The 20134-nt window shown below is 33.5% G+C and overlaps 1 protein-coding gene across 2 annotated transcripts in view; it reads right to left on the bottom strand.

Annotated features, from left to right (window-relative positions):
* Positions 1–18867, bottom strand: part of LOC145285965 (ubiquitin carboxyl-terminal hydrolase 45-like) — a 222192-nt gene extending 203325 nt beyond the window's left edge. Inside the window, exon 1 of one of the 2 annotated variants that reach the window (XM_080134493.1) lies at positions 18722–18867. The gene's annotated coding sequence lies outside the window, so the exon portion shown is untranslated. The remainder of the gene's footprint in view (positions 1–18721) is intronic. The other variant, XM_080134492.1, reaches the window with a different exon arrangement.
* Between the last annotated feature and the right edge of the window lie 1267 nt (positions 18868–20134).

Genomic DNA, 20134 nt, shown 5'->3' with positions numbered 1-20134 from the left:
TCAAATTAATGAACTTACATTTTTATGGTGTTTGGCAAAATGTCAATCTTGTAGCATGAATTTTTGTCTTATCTGTTCCAAGTCAAACTCAACTGGCAAAACTATTTCAATAATATTATTTTTTTTTATAATTTTTTATTGCTTTTTATCTTCACCAATGCCTCTACTACATATATTGAGAACTTATTTTTATAACAGGCAGTAGTCTCAAGTAAAGGGTGACTTAAAAAATTAAAAGATATCTAACATGAGGTGATAAAAGTTTCACTTACTGAAAACCCAAAGTATTTAAATATCTTTTAGCACTTTCTTGTCAGATTTGTTAATGCTGAAGGACTGGTCAGGAAAAAGGTCATGTTTTATGGGTTTTTTCACCAGCTAAAATAAATCCACATTATATTTTTATGTTCTTAGCTTTTATTTTCACTAGTAGCTTAAAAATAAATGTTCTACATTAGAAGATAATTCTAATACAAACAAATAAATGTTTAACATTTTTTGGAATCGTTTTGTCACATAAGTTTGAAATACTACTTTCCATTGATTTGTCACATATAAGTTATCTGATTCCAATACCTAAAAAAATGTTCTAGATTTTCTAGATTCTGATTAACTGCCTCAGCACTAATTATATCACTATTTTCCATAACAAAATCTGTGTTGCATTAAAAAACAAAAACAAAAAATAAAACAAATAAAGAAAATTCAGTTTCATCAACAATTTTTTTTTTTACTTTTTGACCTTGGATCTTTATGTAAATATTAATCAGCATCAAAATAGCTTTGCAAAGATATTACATTTTGAATTTGCCCACTTCTTTAAAATGCTTCTAACGATAGTTCTACTGAAAGGCCCATCGTGAAATTTGGAACATATACTGTCATAAGATAGATAAATCTTCTGTCAAAATTTAAAAGAAATTAAAAGAACGGTTTTTGAGATAATTCAGGTTGAAAGTTAAAGTCAAGGTCAACTTTTTTAATTTGACCTTGAAAAAATATTCCCAGATAAAATTATAGATCTATCCAAGTACTTCAAAATGATATATGAATGAACTTTGTAGGCCCATAAACAATAGAAATATCATCTTCTAACGTTGGTCGCTTCATAAAACTTCACATTTTTGTAAAAGGTCAAGGTCATATCTCAGGAATCCCTTGATCTTGAGATGTTTAACAAGTGCCATTCAATTCCTTTCATGGGATCTAAGAGTGTAGCAAATTTGAAAAAAATCCGTGTCGGACATGGTTTTAGCCCCTGTCGATTTGACATGGAATGAGCCATATAAAAACGGAGACTGCTGTGAAAATGAAAATTGCAAACTTTTGACTTTTCCATGCTCCCTACCTATGCTCAGAATAATGCATAAATTTAAACAAAAAAAGAAGAATCTATATAAATAAAACAGTATGTATGTCTGTGTGTACATATTTAACCAATAAACTGTTAAACTACTGGTCTCATAACACTGAAATTAATAGGAAATAATAATCATACACCAAGAAAGGTAACATCTTTGCTTAGATGGATGAATAACACTTACCAGCATAACAGGAAATTTGAATGCAAAAATGTTCATTTCAACTTTCTGACATACTTCTATTTCTTTCTGCGCATGCCCAGATTCAATTCAAGTCGTTCAATATTAAATCTTTCTTACCTATCTCTTGATAGCTACATCAGTAGGAGACGTGGCTGGAGCATTAAATGTTTTGGTTTCGATTCTAGCTGAAGTCATATTTTTTTTTTAACTTTTGAAATCACTACTATATATTAAATACAATATAATATTCAATAGAGAATTTGCTCTGTAATAATGAATAAAAAATTTGCATGAATTAAAATATATTTAAGTGTATTTTCCGACCCAGAAAAGTCGAGCGTACACCCCAACCACCACCCCACCTGCACCAGTAATAAATAAAACTTTAGGGTTTCCTTTCAGGTAAAATTAAGGTAAAATGACCGGTTGGATTAGTACTTTTATGTTTTAAATCCTTTCTCTTGTATTTAGATCGATATATATTATTGGATAGCTCAACAAAAAAATAATTCACTTTCTAATTCCACCATGTGCTGCATGACCCAAATCACATTCAACAATCAATTTGCTACTATGAATCACAAATGCCCCCACCCCCAAACAACCCACTTTCTTTCTCTTTCTCTACTTCTGCAAGTTGGAAAGAAAGTTGTTTTTTTTTTTTTTCAGATGTGGTGGGTTGACATATAAACCTTTATAGGTCATTTAATGCCAAAGCCTGTTCATTTTTTTTTTTTTTTTTTATCTATTCGCCTTGTAGATATTAGATCTTTTAGTATAAAGCCATTTAAGAAGGACACTATAAGTTTCAGTCTGATATCATCAAACAATTCTTTCATGGTATTGGAATTGTAGTATTATTATCACATGATGGTAAAATCAGTACATTCTATCAAAGTGTGTAACTGTATACGACATGACAAGTCATGCAACATGGTGGCTCTTTTTGTTTAAGCAGCAATTAATGTGCGACTTGCACGGTCAATACAGAGTTGGGAAAGGATTACCTTCTCCCTGTGTGACTTCCTACAGCCTGGTTCCCATTCTCCTAGACTGTCAATAGTTTGTTGAAGGTGTTATTGTTCTCAGCGAAATAACTATTTCTTTCAAATATATGCATGCATGGATGTTTAACTTCTTTGTATGAAACCTTAAATTTTTTGTTGATGGACTCTTTCGGGGCAGCTTATTAAATACATAAATAGCTTACTTCTATATGTTAAAATCGATTAGAAATACTTTCTTTTTTTTTTTTTTTAAGAATAATGACCGATTTTTGCCATGAGATGCAAAACAAAAGTAACTGTGTAGTTTAGTATTAAAAACCTATTCATCACAAAAACCACCATATCATCATATTCGGTTTAACGTTCATTTTACATGCTAGCATGCATTAGATGGCTTTAAGAAACTGACTTTCAAACTAACCTATCACTGGCCATGTCTTTATTTATCCCTCAGGTCCAGTTTTATTACTTCCTCCCATGTTTTCCTTGGCTTTCATGTATGAACAAAATTTGCTACTTCAACTGCTCTACATCTACTAACCCAAGAACTTTCATCCATTCTTTCGACATAGCATCGGAGTCTGCGTACATCACCCTATACTGTCCAGATTTAATCTTCCTCTGAAATCATCAGAAACAAGCTTGATTTTAAGACTCACATTGCACATCGATTCTCTTATTCTTATCTCATTTCTTTCCATGCAACACATGTCCCCAGACCTCACTGGCTAAATTTCACTTTAACTATAAGACTAGAATGGCTACCAGGCATTGCCCAGCAGAAAAGTGGACAGTAACATAGAATTAAAAAGTATGTGTAACATCTTTCTTTTAAACTTTATCTCTATCTTCCAACAGAAACAGATACTACACTTTGATCCTAGCCCCAATGCCAAAAATGTGTATTTTAGTCAGAGTTCCAGACCAAAAATCAATGGAAAAAAAAAAGAGAAAAGAAAAAAGCCCTTTAAATGTTGACCATCCTCACCTGACTAATTTTGTTTCTCATGACCTCCCCACCCACTCAAAAATAAACTTATAAAAGAATGGATATTACAAAAAAAAAAAAAAAAAAAAGAGAGAGAAAAGGAAAAAAAAGAAGAAAGTGTTCATATTCTGTTGAGGTAATGCTGAAAACGAATATATCAACTTTGTGGGTGTGTCTTGCATAGTTCACAACTAAACTGTACAAATATACAGAAACTGACAAATACCTACTATATAATAGAAGATACAAAAAAAATATTTTTAATTGCTTAACTTTTTAAATCTTACAATTTGTGAAAAAATATTGACAGTAATCAAAAAAATATTTTTTAAAATAAGTCATTGTTTTTTTTTTTTTATTTATTCAATAATAAAATAGCATTTGACCTATGAATGAATTTGTGTGAATTCGTCCCCTATGGACTTAAAAACAGCTAAGTCAATTTTTCTGAAATTTCACGCAAATGTACTTTGTGTCTTGAAGTATTCTTAGATAAGGTTTATATCAGAATGTTTCCATAAGCATTAAAAACTGAAAAAAATCCAATTTAAGAAGTATTGATAAGAGCTGAGAGGGAAACGATAATGAAACACTAAGGTCTTATGTATGACATGAAAAGAAATTGGAATCATAGGAAGATGTCTTATTCCAGCAATTAAACGAGCAACTAGATTAATGTCAAAGAATTTCAAAAACTACCTGACATATATACCCAGTGAACCAAGCATAAGAGAGATTAAAACAATTGCACTCAAAGGGACGGTTAGACTCTTAAAAAGATCTCTCAGTTGGAATATATAAGATAGCAGTTGAATGTTTGACATTCAGCAGGATGCCCCATCCCTTGCTTGGACAAACTTGAAACAAAAAAATGAAATGAAATGTAGATGCCCTGTGCACATTTTATTTATTCTATCTACAAAAAAGTTTGTTTTCTTTTTAGTTAGCTGCTTTATCCTTGATAAAGGAGTACAATAGATAAAGGTTGTATGTGAGTAGAAAAAAAAAAACAACCATCACATTAGTATATTTATGTTCATACCAATCAGAGATTCATTCTTAGCAATCAGTCTGACAGCGACTTTGTTGCTAATGGGCTCAGGTATAGTCTTATTCAGTCTCAGGAGGTCCCACCTCCCAGGTTTTATCTTCTCTTTGAGAAGGGATTAGTTTATAGCTAATCGCCGAGGTATACTCACAAATGAATGCCAATGGGGCAGCTCAGATATATTTTGTAGGCCAGAGTGTGCTAATCCTAGTGCATTGGCACCTATGCACTTGTGTCTGATCTGCTGAAGAGGTAAATAAACTAAGAAAGAAAAGTTTATCGCAATAGAAAGTATAATAATGTAGAGAGAGGCATTATTGAAACACTACTAGAGTTTTTAGCCTGTTAAAATGGGCAAAAATTGACGTAGAATGAGTGCTTTATGCCAAACTTCTATATATATAAAAGCGAAAATGTATGTATGTATGTGTGTTCGCTTTTTCTGTGTGTCTACAAAAGGCTTCTTTCAGAGAAGCGGTCGGTCGGTTCACAACTTTTAAAAAAATTTTTTATCACATATAAATCATAATTTCTCACAGTTAACAACAAAGCTTGCCTGTCTATTTAATTTGGTCGATTTCGGGAAGATAAATATTCAATATTTGTCGCTCGCTGCATGTGGGTTAGTCTTTTTCCTATAACATCTTGGGGGCGAGGACAAAAGCGTTCAGCAGTAAATGAAATCCCGCAGTCAAACTGACCTCATTAACTCATTAAAACGAGCACCTGCTAAATCCAAGTAATTAAATAAATTCAAGCGTGTTTCCGTAAGCATGTCGCGGTGGGGCAATGGTTAACGTCGCACGTTTTTTGTTTTTTCACAACTTTGCCTCAATGGTTCGGGTTCAATCTTCATACTTACTTTTTTTTTAACCCCACCCCCCACACACACACCTCCAAACACCTGGGCAACGCCAGGTACCCCTCGCTAGTCTAAAATAAATGTAGGATCGTTGTGACTAATCCTGATTAATACCTAACTGTGCATTTAACAGATACTAGAATAATTAGTTTGCTCCATAACAAAAGTCCAGACAAAATTTCAGTCAGATTGGCCCAACTGAGAAAAAGTGGAACAGACTAACGAAGTGAAATATAATATAAATGGAAGGTATTTTTAGAAGGCTGGAACAATACAGGAATGTACAGTCGTTGAGTGAAGATAAATAAATATATGAATAATAAATGATTCAATTTTTTTTTTAGTTAAAATTCATTAAATGAATGATAAATATATTAAAAAAAAACAAAACAAATAAAAACAAATAATAAATTTTAAAAAAAAATTGAATTATCTATTATTCATATATTTATTTATTTATCTCCTCACAATGACTGCACCTTCCTGCATTGTTCTAGCCTTCTAAAAATACCTTTTATTCTCTAACAATGCTTCAAGCAAACTACACTACTTCATAATATAAATGGTTTGTATTATTTAGATTCGACTACTGTTCTCATCTTGAGTGGTATTTTATCGAATATGCCATGGGTTCTTGCAGATAAAGTACTTAGTAAAATTCAGTTGCACAGTTACACTCTTTTTTTGAGATTGAAAATTCAATCTTCAGTGCAGGTGGCATTCAAAATAGAATTGTGATTTACTTAGAAGTTCCTTTCTGTCATGGCTAACGGAATGAGAGCATGCTATCTCCATCGATTAAATAAAGAGTTCTATTCAAAATCTGTACAGTTTCCGAGTTTGACAGAAAGTTTCCCCAACTTTGACAAGATACACCTGAACAAGGTTGAAGGTTACATTGATCAAAAGATTGTGAAAATAACACTTAAGATGAAAAAAGTAGTTAGAAAAATACAAATAACCAAGCTTCATCAGGGTAAATGTTACCCTATGCAAAAACAGAACACCAACCACTATAATTTTTAGGGGTATTCGAGGTCACTGACAACGAATCTGATAATCAAACCCATCGCAAATTTACTGTTTTCATGGACCTTGAGACTATTTTCCGCCATTTCACAGCCTTCAGTAGTGTTTTCTTACAAAAAAAAAAAAAACAAATTAGAGTGGTCGATGTTCTGTTGTAGCGTAAGCTAACATTTACCAAATTCAGAAAACTAACATAGATGTCAAAATCAAGCCATCTGTCAATCTGTGTTCGTTGTATAGTAAGTCTATCTAAGAAAAAAGGGAGTGTAGGATTGTATAGGGATTGTATAGTCATAGTGGATGGTGTAGGATATTCTATTAAATATTATAGGTATAAATAAATTTACTCACTATTGAATCTGGAGTCGTATAACTGCAGGGGAGTGCAGAACAATGAACAACATTAATTCATACATGTAAAAATCTATGCGGTTTAGGCTATTTACAAACAGATGACATCAATAAAAATGTGCTTAAATGTTGGAAATGCATCAACTATAAACTTTCCATCAACTGCTTACACATCTCATGCTTAAGATCTATAAAAATGTCTGAAAACATTCCACGTCATTTCTATTGATTAAGTATTTTAAATTTAGCTTATGAATTTCTTTTGGCAAAATTTCAAATTAGAAGTTCTTGGGACCGATATGTGAATATTGACTCAGTTAAAATGCAATTTGGATCCATATGCAACTAACAGATATAAAATACAGGGTAGAATGATAAATTTGTTGCCTTAAAGAAAACAAAATTACAGCCTTACTTTAAAACTTTCATTGAAAAAAATCAATTCAGGTAACTTGACTATGTAGTAGAGCTTCAACCTCAATCACTGCCTCAATATGGGTCCAGAATTGGGAACATGCCTTTTCCACAAGCTCTAGCAGGAGCTCGGCAAATACTCGGCAGAGGATAGTGATCAGGCTGGCTTTGGTGTTGTGAGAGGTCATGTTGGTGATGTTCTTGACATATGACGTAGTCTGGCAGGTTCAGATCGAAGGAGGAGGGGGGCAGTGAGAGAAGGGTACAAAGTTGTAGCACACCTTCTGAAGCCAAGCCTGGGTTTCTTTGGACTTTTGAGCCGGCACCAAGTCCTGCTGCCACACCTAGGGTCAGCCAGTGGCCATTTGATTGCACTAGGGGATCACCACACTCTTCAGCACACCCAGATACACTTAGGTATTAAACTTTCAAAGATGTGATGTGGCATGATGTGGCCCCCACTTGAAACCACATTAAAGACCATAACCGTGGGTTGTCTTAGTTGAGCTGTACCCTCAAGTGTTGAACTGTCCAGATTTGCATTTTGAGGGTGCTGGTAATAGTCCTGTTGTCATAACTTGGATTGGTAGAGAGCGTGAATTGTACAGCAACGCATCTGATCTCACTCGTTGGACATTTTGTGTCACTTTCAGACATGATAGAAGACTCCTATCACTCTTGGGATTTGTACACAACTGGCCAACTAGTAGATGGTTTGCAACAAAATACAAAAACGGTTTTCATCAAACAGAAATGGAATCATGTCGTCTTTTCTGAGGTGACAATTTTATTGTTCTACCCTGTATAAAAACAAGACATAATATAAGAGCAAAGTACTTTTAAACACAATTACAGATATTTACCAACTTAAAAGCAGAATATAAATTGTAATAATTTGATTATTATTTGAGTCTATTGTTCTCATCTTGAGTGTTATTTTCACATTTCAGTCAATGTAACCTCCGACCTTCTTCAGGTGTATCTTGTCAACTTGGGAATCTTTGTCAAACTCAGGACAAAATTTCAAATCAAACCCTTTATTTAATCTACAGGGGTAGCATGCCTTCGATCCATCAGCCATGACTGGGTAGAAGTTTTAAGTAAGCCACAATTGTACTTTGAGTGCCGGCTGCACTGAAGATTGAACCCTCAACCTTCATAAGAGTGTAACTTACAATTGAAATTTACCAAGTACTTTATCCACTAAACCACATAAATTGTAACATGATTTTAATTTTGTACAAAGATAATCATTTCAAAACAAAAATGGATATACAGATCCAACATTTCTACATTAAAGATACTGTAGAAATGAAAATATAAGAAATCATTTTTCAAACCAAATACGATGCTAAAAAAATCTTTTTCAATTAAACGAGAACAATATAAATCAAATATTTTAGTTGATTCTTCAGTGAGTTATAGACTTTCTTTTTCTTTTTTACCGTTGAGCTATGACGATGAATGCCATTGATAGCTGGTCTTTCCTGCTATCAAATGGAGACGGTTATTAATGTCTAAATTTTGTGTAAAGAGCACAGTAGTGACATAGATCAAATATTTCATCAAATTTAATTTTAAAAATTATTTATATTTTCAATTCTACAGTGTTTTGCAATGTAGAAATTGTCAATAGATGTTCCTTTGGATTCAAATTGAGATATTCCATTGTGTTCTCTCCTGTAAACTTATCACACTAAAAAAAAAAACTTTATAGATAACCTTAGATACACGAGTAAGAACTTTTTGAATTGTCACGCATAAATACAGTGATATCCCAGTTGTTGAACGTTTCGGTGTTTGAACCAAAAGTTGGAGATTTTCTTGTTTCAGTAGTTGAACAGAATTTCAGAATTCAAACTGCCGGCTTCGCTTTGAATGTAAACAAGCAGTGGTGTTCCTTAATGGAACGTAATTGATACCGGTTGTGATGCTTTTAAAGTGTAGTGTGACGATCCAACCCCACTCTGTTGACATTGCCACGCAAGTCTGAACTTTGCGACAAGAGTTATATTTAGAACAGCGTCATCACAACCCCTTTGACAGTCTAGACAGTGTCCAAGTTATTTTTAGCACATCAGTATGGCACCAAAACCACGCAATTCGAACGGCTGACCCCTTTTTTATGTGGGATGACAGAGGACCTTGAGGTGTGGAAAAAAAAAAAGTCAATAAATTTTCATACGACGCAGATGTATCTGAGGACAACGGTAATTAATTGCGCATAAAAAACTTTGTTGTTCAAATAATCGGTTTAGCGTTGTATAAAGACTTTAGAAACAAAGAAGAAATGGACACTCTTTTACCACTGGAAGAATACGTGTGTCAGCACTTGCAAAGGAATATGAATTGGCAGTGCAATTAAATGTATAAAATTCTCAAAGTTTGAACAAACATGGTCAAGTACTGAGGTACTACTGTACACCTATATGAACAAAACGAGATAGATCCATATGCTTACTAGACACCATACTAAACTGTCTTCGATCTCTCTGTATAGAGGTTTGTTAGAACATCATGATATGAGAATACACCACTATACAAGTAAACATGGATCAAATATTTGCAATAACATAGTATTAAAAGCCCAAATAAGATCCTCCATTGAGACATGGCTACACACTGGTTCATATGAGGAATGATGCTATCTCAAATAACACTAAGCTGGATACTCCACCAAACCAGATGAATTCTGGTTCAAGAAAATGTATTATATTTTACTTATTCACTGCTTGAGAAGTAGAGAAGATCCTTAAATAAACAATCAAATATCTATGCATCTCATGAAGAAATCAAATGTGAGTCATAAGGAAGGGCCCTTTGATTTCTGTGAGCTAATCAAGTAAAATAAGGGAAAACAAAATAATGAAACATATTCCACGTACCATTCAAAGAAAATCTTGTTCATAAAAGAGTGTGCACTGATCATTCTTCCAGTTATGTATTCATTTATTTACCCAATTGTTTTTCTTTCTACACTTGCTCCCTGTCAACTCTCTCCCCCAAATACTATTGTTAAATTTTATTATTGGAATTTATTGTTGTCAATTTGCGGCTTATTATTCACTTGCTATTTTTCCTCACAATAAACACATTCTCCAATTTTGATTCAACATCTGCCCACATTCTTTTGCAAAAAAAAAAAAAAAAAAAAAAACTGCCGACGCTAGCATTGAATGTTAGCAAAAGGGGTAGACAATTTCCATTCAAATCAAGTTGGGAATCACTCAAGGAAATTAGCCGAATTACTTACATTAACTTTGCCAACTGAATTTTTTCTTTATTTCAGTTAGTGAGAGGGGAATCTATCACCATACTTTTTTCTCCTAAACAGGTTAATTGAACTTATATTAAGTAAAATATTTATTACTCTCATTTTTTTTTTTTTAATGGAGAGTAGACAATGGATTGTCGATGCGTTGTCGGCAGATCCAATAACTCTTGCTTTTCCTAATTTGTCTCTTTGTCCTCGTTTTGAATGAGGGATTTTTCTGACAAAGGGAGAAGAAAAAGCTGTATTCTAGGCCAGCAGTATTTTGCGTGAGCAGTCGTCTGAGATGTCAGAAATTTTCTGTTTCTGTTTCTATTCTAGTAACCATGTCACTAATAAGGGTGCTTGAGGTAAACATTTTACTGGGCTGGCGTTATTCAAGGACTAGAACCTTGCACTAACTACCAAGGAGGCCATCCTATCAGCAGATGCAAAGTACTGGGGCTGCTGTATTGCATTTTGGTGAATGGATTCTAGACCATGCAGTAGGTTCTGGTGGGCTTCTCAATGCCATATTATTGGGTAATTGTTACGGATTTACCTTATGTTCTTAAAAAAAAAAAATATATATATATCTTTACCTTTTCTCCCTTACTCTACACTGTTCTAACCAATTTTGTCAACCTATTCCACAAATCCTAAAAAACCATCATGAAAAATCTCCAGAAAAAATACAATTAAACCCAGAACTACAACTTTCAACGTAGATCCTCATTACCATGTCTCCTCCTCTAATATCAGAGGGTCTACATTCCAACCTTTCAGAGATTGAAATCCAATTACAGGAGATCAAACCAGACCTATTCTTCCTAAGCGAAATTGGCAGTGGACTATTTCCCTAGATGAGTTTGTAATTAAAGGATATTCTAATTTAATCAAATCTGACCCCCAAGATCGCCATGGGTATGTAATACGTGCCTACATTAGAGATGGCTTTTCATGTGATAGGGACATCTCCAGAGAAGACCCTAAATTGCCCTATATGTGCTTCCGGGTTGCACTGGCTCACACTACTGCATTTATATTTACTCTCTATCGCTCCCATAAAAGCATATCTGAGAAAATTGACCACATCCTGTCTGCTCATCCTTCGGCTAACATTCACATCTGTGGAGACTTCAATGTTCACAATGTGGAATGGTTAGCCCACTCAAACAAGACAAATGATGAGGAGAGGTTCTGTCACGATTTCTCCATTGATTATGACCCAACTCAGATTGTTCACAAACCCACCCATGTGCCTGACAATAATGGTCAGTATGCAAGTCTTCAAGACCTTTTTCTCACAACTTGTCCTGAGCTATATTCATCTTCCGTTCTGTATCCACTGGGATCTTCCAATCACTCAGTTGTCTCAGTAAAGATAAAAACAAAATGTAATAAGTCCGACATACATCTCCATCGTACAGTATATCAATACTCTATGGCTGACTGGGATAGCATTCATACATTTATATCAGATCTATGTCTGCATTCCCTGTTTAAAGAGAACGTGTCTTCTCTAGTATCAGACCTGACAGAATAGTTAATTGTAGATATAAACCGCTTCATACCCTCCAAAATATTCCAGTAAAAACCTAACGGCCAACCATGGTTCTCTCCAGAATGTGCTGCTGCCATTGCACACGAAAATCACTATTTCCATTGCTTCCAACATAATAAATGTACTGAGACTAAAGCCACCTTCAAGACTGCCAGTGACCACTGTAAAAGAGTAATAAAGAATGCGAGAGAGTTGTATGCTCAGTCCTTCAAGTCCAAAGTAGCTGAGCAGCTTGGTTCCCACTAGTTTTGGCAAATAACAAACAAGGTTCTGAATAGAAGTGTGTGCTCTATCCCAAACATCATCACTGGTTATCTCGGCAGTATCAAAGTCAAACTCTTTGCAGCTAATTCTACCCTATATAATCAGGGCTGCCAACCCCCCAAATTTCCTCCTGTGTTCGAAAACACACTATGCAACATACAAATATCTGTGCATGATGTTGCCAAGCTAATCAAAAACCTTGATTCCAATAAAGCAGCTGGCCCCAATGCCATTCTAATTATAGTGCTCAAAAAGCTTCAACCAGAACTAGCTCCCATACTTACAAAGCTGTCTAAGCATTGTCTTAAGAATTGCTTCCCAGCACCTTGGAAAACCTCATCAGTATGTTCCATACTTAAAAATTCAGATGATTGGTTATCTCCCCTCTCAATACAGACCAATCAGTCTCCTGTACGTTATATGCAAGTTGCTGGAATTTGTGTTAAATAGAGAAGTAGTCAACTACTCAGCAAATATAACCTCCTCAGTGACATGCAATATGGTTTGCGTTAGGCTAGATCTACAGATGTGCTAACAGTTATATCTCGTAGGATTAGCGAATCTCTTGACGGAGGTTTCCTTTTTACAGCAATTGTTCTTAACATATCAAAGGCCTTTCATAGGATATGACATAAAAGTCTACTCCACAAATATTGAGCTACGGTATAGCTGGAAATGTCTTTTCAATTATTTCTCTCTGATAGGTTCATATGTGTAGGAGTTGTTGGACAGGAATCAGAAGCTCACAGTATTTGTTGGATTCCCTCAGGAGTTCATGCTGGGCCCAACTCTCTTCCTGATCTACATTAATGATCTCCCAAATCACATCCTAAGATCATTCGTAGACACTTATGCTGAAGACACTACCATCTATGGCAACTCATCAAAGGCAGTAAACAACCAAGTTCTTTCTGATGCTCTCTCCTCTGATCTTGAGCATGTGGTACAATGAGGAAAGAGGTGGCTAGTTAATTTTAATGCATCTAAAACCAAGCTTCTATCTTTACATCCTTAATGATCTGTTCCCTGACTGGCATCAATTGAAATGAATGGCTCTTGTCTTGCGGAGGCCCCATGCTTTGGCAAGCTTCTAGGTCTGACCTTTACTCCTTATCTGAAATGGAACACGTTACCACTCCAGTAGATATTTCACTGCTGATGCAGTTCTCTACCTCTATTAGAGCCAAGTACATCTAAGAATGGAGTACTGTTGCCACATCTGGGCAGGAGCTGCTAGAAGCAGCTTATCCTACCTTAACAAAGTTCAAAATAGACTACATAGCCTAATGTGAAATACTTTTTTCTCTTCCCTGAAACCTCTTTCACACAGAAGAGACGTTGCAAGCTAGTCTCTGTTTTATCATTAAAAAGTGCTTGTCTGAGCTCCAATATATGGTCCCCCTTGCCCTAACTTTCATGAAAAACACCAGTCTAGCTGAAACCACTATCAATAATTTCTCCCACTTTTTATCTGTTCCTAAACCTAAACGTATATTCCATGAACAAAGTTTCTTTCTTAGAACTGCATGCATGTGGAATTCTGCTTTGTTTTCCTGCTTTCCAACTGGTCGTCTTCCAGTCCAACATGAACAAGTTCTTGATGATCCGTCCCCTTAAGTAATCCAATTTACCAACTTTCCAATACTACAGTATTTTCCCATTGACTACTGTACACTCATTAACCCTTATCTTTGAGTAGCCTCTGGGCCTTACGAAGTGGTGATTCCTTTGTTAAAAAAAAAAAAAAAAAAGGTTTGGTGGACAATTCCAGGCCATTTTGATCATTTGGGGTATTGTTCTTACCTTGAATATTATTTTCACAAGAACCTATGGCATAACAAATAAAATACTAAGTAAAATTCCATTGTAAGTGACACTCTTCTGGAGATTCAAGGTTCAATCCTCGGTGTAGGTAACACTAAGAATATGATTATGAATTACTGCAGAGTTCTACCCACTTATGGCTGAGAGAGCAAGAATGTGCTACCCCTGGTTTCAATCAAACTTCTGTGCAGATTCCCCAGAGTTCAACAAAGTACATCTGAAGAAGGTTGGAGGTTACATCAGCCGAAATGTTATGAGAATAACAGTAAGGATGAGAACAGTAGCCAGAATAAAACAAATTACTCTGAAACATTTGTCAAATTTTAAAAGATCAATATAAAAAATATATTTAGACAGGTGATATCACTGAAGATCCATTGATCTATTATAATGAACATTTCCTCATTCAACAACAAGACAAGTGAAAAATTTACTTTCACCATGACTAATGTTTGTGCAAAATTTTTTTAAAATCCAACACGTGGTTATTGAGAAAAGTGCAAACAAATGGACTAACAATTTGGGGGCAATTTTACCCCTATAATGCTTTCTAAGGAGGCAACCAAAGTTATTCTGGAAAATCTGTTCTGGCAAAAACTTACTTTTACCATGACTAATGTTTGTGTAAAATTTCAACAAAATTCAAGGCATGGTTATTGAGAAAAGTGCAAACAAGTGAATAGATAAACGATTTGGAGGCAATTTTACCCCTATAATGGCCCCTAGAGAGGGAGGGGGATTACCAAAGTTATCCCGAAAAATTTGTTCTGGCAAAAACTTACTTCCACCATGAATAATGTTTGTGCAAAATTTCAAAATCCAAGGTGTGGTTATTGAGAAAAGTGCGAATGGACGAACGGGAGTGAAATTACTACTAGGTTCAATCTCTCCTTTGTCGGGAGGACCAAAAAACAGGTCTTATATGAGAAGAGAAATTTTGATTTTGTATTGGATTTTTTATCAATAACTATAGAATGAATGATGGATTAGTTAGTAGCCGTAGAGGTGGAGGTGGAATTTCTTGGCGCTTCTACAGAATTGGGACGAGATTTTGTAGTTGATAAATGGAATTTTCCGATAAAAACGATGGTTTCAACTGATTTTTTTTTCTCAATTCTAATAAGTTACAATGGTAGCTTCCAAATTATGCAGTCGAAATTACCTGAATATTAATGAATTAAACAATACAACTTTAATCGTGTTAGCAGGTGAAAAAATATCGCCATCTTGTTTAAATCAAAACGGAAAATTACCTCCCTTTTGAACTCGTCTTACAGTCGTTTTCATCAAATTCTATTTTTATTTTCTTTAATAGATAATTTTCTACCTTATCGATTTTCGTAATTTTGGGATATAATCTTAAAATTACGAGGAATACGTAGATACCGTTGTTTTCATGTGAAATTCATTATTACGATTTCATCCCAATAGTGTGAAAGCGCCAATTTCTTTTATTAACTTATCTGATTACTTTATACGAAATTGTCGATACTATTAGAAAAGATTTAAAGAAAAAAAAATGGAATGCAAATTAAAGATCTATTGAAAAGACTGGCTTGAATCAGCTTTAACCTACGTCGTCTGCTACCAATTAATTTAGCTTAAAATGTACACGATTATCACATTATGGCCATAAATTCAAACTTTGTTTCGGTAATCATGTATACATATATTTATATCTGTCAAAGAAAAATGTCAACAACTTTTAAATATATAAAGTTCTTTGGAGCAGACGATGATTTGCCGGCATGTAATCAAAATGGCTACCTAAATCGCGCGTTAAACTCAAATAGAATTTTATTTAAGGCAATCTAATTTGATTGCCTAAAACAATGATAAAAGTAATTAAATGGAAATTATTTTAAATAAATTATTATTTGTTTTAGAGAATAATTACAGACGATATTTTTGAAAGTGGAGTCCATAATCAACGACAGTCGTGCCATATTTAGCCATTTAGAATGACCGACTTCGGCAACTAAGAAACACGTGGACAATTTAGTTTAAGTGTACTTAGGTTTGAGGGTCATTAGAACATACATACATATATATATATATATATATATCACACACTCATACCTAATCACATTTGTGAACAATAAACAAGTATTTAGATACTAATTATTCAATTGGATAATTAAAAAGTAATCTTTTTTTTTAAATTTTTATTGTATTAACTAAAAGAATTTTAATCAAATAATATTGTAATTAAACACGTAATAGATACTAGCAATGCAAGATAAGTTTTTATTTCATATTATTTTTAAAATTCATTTTTAAAAAATTACATAACTGAAAAATAAATAATTAAATCGGCCATATGGAGAATAGTTAATTTTTAATTTTACTTTGTTAATTTTTCTTAAACAAAATATTTACAAAAATAAGTTACTTTTAGAGAAATACGAGAAAACTAAAAATGAAATTTAAATTTTATTTACCACGAAACTAAAAGAAAAAGAAAAGAGAAAATAGCTTTGTTAATTTTTTTTGTTTGCTGGAGTTAAAACGTAATAAAGTACGATAAAAGTGATGACTGACTGGAATCTCCCATTATACCGTTCCTTTCATTTCCAAGAAATTTATGTAATTTTAGTTTCATTATTATATGATTTTGTTTCTTAGGTTAAGCAGTTTTTGCCAGAGAAGAAGCACATGGCGCCCAAACCGGCCCGGCCTCTAACAAGTAATCAGATTCCTTTAAGAAGAAATAAAATACATAAGTTATATTTATTCAGAAAAATAAAATCGACAGCTTAATATTTACAGATATGACATAGTTGAAAATATTTTTAAAGAAAGCGAAAAAGAAAAAAAAGTAAATTAAAATGTTTGTACGTTGACACTTCTCTTTAAAAATAAGGGCCATGCTTTAAAAAGAAAAAGATTCCAACTGACTCATATTTCCTATGGAAGGTGATTATGGCAATAATTTATTCAGTGACGAAAGATAATGTCTAAGTCGACGCATTCTTTAAAATAAAACACACATTAAAAATGAATATTGACAAAGTTTGAATGTAAATTTTTTATTTTATAGCCTGCTAATATTTAACAATATAGTGTGAATGAAATTAAAACCCTCTAGCAGTAACTCTTTATCATCTTAGTATTATTTACAATTGATTGAATATGGCAACACTGGTCCTCCATAATAGAATAGGGTGATTGATAAACTTTGAATTCCAGTGTAACGAAATCATTTTCAAATAAAATAGATCATATAAATCAATGTCAATTGTATAAGGATAAGATTTATTTGCGATGGGAGATTCTTTTTAATGTTATTTATTTATTTTGGTGTATCATCATCAAGATGAAAAAAAAAATAATCGATGCATTTAATGCAATTGTCAAAATAATGTTTAAAAATACCGAATTCTAACGTTTTACTCCATAACAAATGAAAAAACGTATTTATATGACATTTGTTTTTATTTTTAAATAGGATTTTTGTGAAGCTAACTTCGATCATTTCGTTTGATTAAATTATCAGCTGAACAAAATTGGGTGCTTATGCACTTATGCTACTGTGCTATTTTTAAACAGTATTTTCAAGTTAAATTCGAGTTTTACGATATCTTTCTTAAATTGTAAGGTAAAAGTACAGAATAGTTTCAAAACTCTCTCTCCCCTTCCCCATGTTATGAATTGCTTTCTAAGATAACATTATTTTAACACGGTAACATAAGTGCATAAGTACCATAGATTGTAATAAAACCGAAACTAATTGTGTTATGGCAATGTTGTTTTTAGGTGCTAGTGCAGAGAGTGATCCGCGCTATTTTTTAAATCGTATTTCCAAGTTTAAGTTTCATGTTTTTTTTTTTTTATTCGATTGTAAGGTTGAAGTATAGAATAGGTAGAAAACACCCTCCCCATGTTAAGAACGGCTTTTTAAATAATGTTATTTACGTCCGGATCACTCTCTGCACTAGTACCTGTTTTCATATCTATAAAATTACTGAATGAAACCAGCTTCAAAAACTTCTTAAAAAAATTTTAATACACGAGAATGTGTTAAGAATTTTCAAGCTAGAAATTATTTTCTATTCGATAGTTTAAAGGCTTCCAAATTCCATTCAAATTTCGAAAGCTCATTAAAAAAAAAATGACTGAATTCTTTACGAAGAAACAGGAATGCATTCTCGATGGTCTAATTTCCTAATTATTTATAAACTTATTTATTAATACGATTTTCGTAGTCACGGAACACGCACATACACACACGTGAAGATCCGAGATGCACAACATAGAACGGAGTTTCAGCTCGACGTCTTCGTTGATTCAAAAAAAAGTATATAGATTAATAAATTATTTTAACAGTATACGCAATACAAAAAGTACTTTATTAAAAATATTACGTAACCACATAATTCTTTATTAAAGAAATGCGAGAAATTTATGTTTCTTTTCATCAAAACTTCCATATCAGTAAGTAAAAAAGCGACCAGGACGATTATGAGTGAACTTCAAAAAAGAAAAAGAAAAAACGGCATACAATGAAGAAAGAAGTCTAAAGAAGAAATTACTCGTTGTCAACTAAAATTGATTATCAATTTAAATATGTTCCTACCTTCTTTACAGAATGCTGGTTTGGCTATTATCAACGAATAGATAATAACCCCTGCTAAATAATATCATCCATCTTTGGGGATGTTAAGACCATGTGTAGACATCCATTTTTGTTATACTTCAGAAAAGAAAACTTGATTTTTTGATAACCAGTATTTCACAAGGGCTTCAAACGAACACATTTATTTATTTATTTATTTAATTATTTATTTATTTATTTATTTTATTGCTATGTGTTTGCCAAAGAAAATATTTTAATTCATTTCTACTTAGGACAAAATTATAGAAAAAATGGGAAATTCAAAAGTTCCACTCTGACAATAAGGGTCATTTTTATTATTCGAAGAACTCGCCTGTTTTCTAAGCCTTCGGACTAGCAGTATGATTCGTTTCTAAGAGGTTATTCTCCACCGCATCATGCCTTCTTTTTTTAGATGGGTGGGGTTATTGTCGATTGTACTGTGGGAGAAAGCTGACAGTTCCCATCCAATACTTTTATAACCATATCCAGAGTGCCTCTCACTGGGGAGTGGAGGGGATGTTGGATTTTGCAATATAAACTGATTCCATATCATGTCTAACTTAATTGTGTGATTGGAAGGAGATAATAAACTTCTCTAACTGTTCCTATTTACTTACCTCCCCACGAGGGCAGAGTTAGACACAAGGTCGGTTTTTAATGTAGGACAAATCCAGCTCCTTCAAAACGGGGCACTTTGGATAGGAACAAAAGTTACAATTGTCTCAGTCTAGAAGGATTTTTCCCCGACTGACCGAGGACAGAAAAGGTGAAGTGTACAGAACAGATACTACACTTCTCTAATTGTTATCAAAAAGCCTGAGGAGTCCCACTTGATAATGTTGGCGGGAACAATCACAGCAAATTTTGCAACAGATTGAACTGAAAACCTTAGCTTTCTATCATTTATAAATAATTTCTTTCATTTCTCTTTTCATTTACATATTAACGAAGACGACTCAATAAAGTTGTTATAAATGCTGAAATGAGCCTCTATCAACTTATACTACATCACCTAGAGATGGTGTCCTGATAAAAGTACCTGGCTGGCATCAGAAAGCGCATCTGGCCTATAAAATTTTGCATCATCTACAGAAATGACTTCCAAAGAAAATCTGTCACATTTTAAGTTATGTTGTTTAAATAATAATCTGATCAAAGATAGGTTAATTTGATAGTCAATTTCTAAAAGTTGTCCAACACATGCCAGCATGATTTTTTTTTTTTTTTTCAAATTCATATTCACCCCTTACAAAGCATATTGCCACTTGGATGTAAGAGCACCTATTTACTATGCCTCCCCACGGGACAGAGTTAGACACCAGGGTCGTTTTTTAACGTGGAGAAAAGGTACAAAAATAAAAATTGTCTCAATCGTGAAGGATTTCTCCTCCA

This window comes from Euprymna scolopes, chromosome 10 (genome assembly GCF_053919585.1).
Source record: "Euprymna scolopes isolate OS-2025 chromosome 10, ASM5391958v1, whole genome shotgun sequence".
In the NCBI taxonomy this organism is placed as follows: domain Eukaryota; kingdom Metazoa; phylum Mollusca; class Cephalopoda; order Sepiida; family Sepiolidae; genus Euprymna; species Euprymna scolopes.
This window is presented reverse-complemented; position numbering and strand designations above follow the sequence as displayed.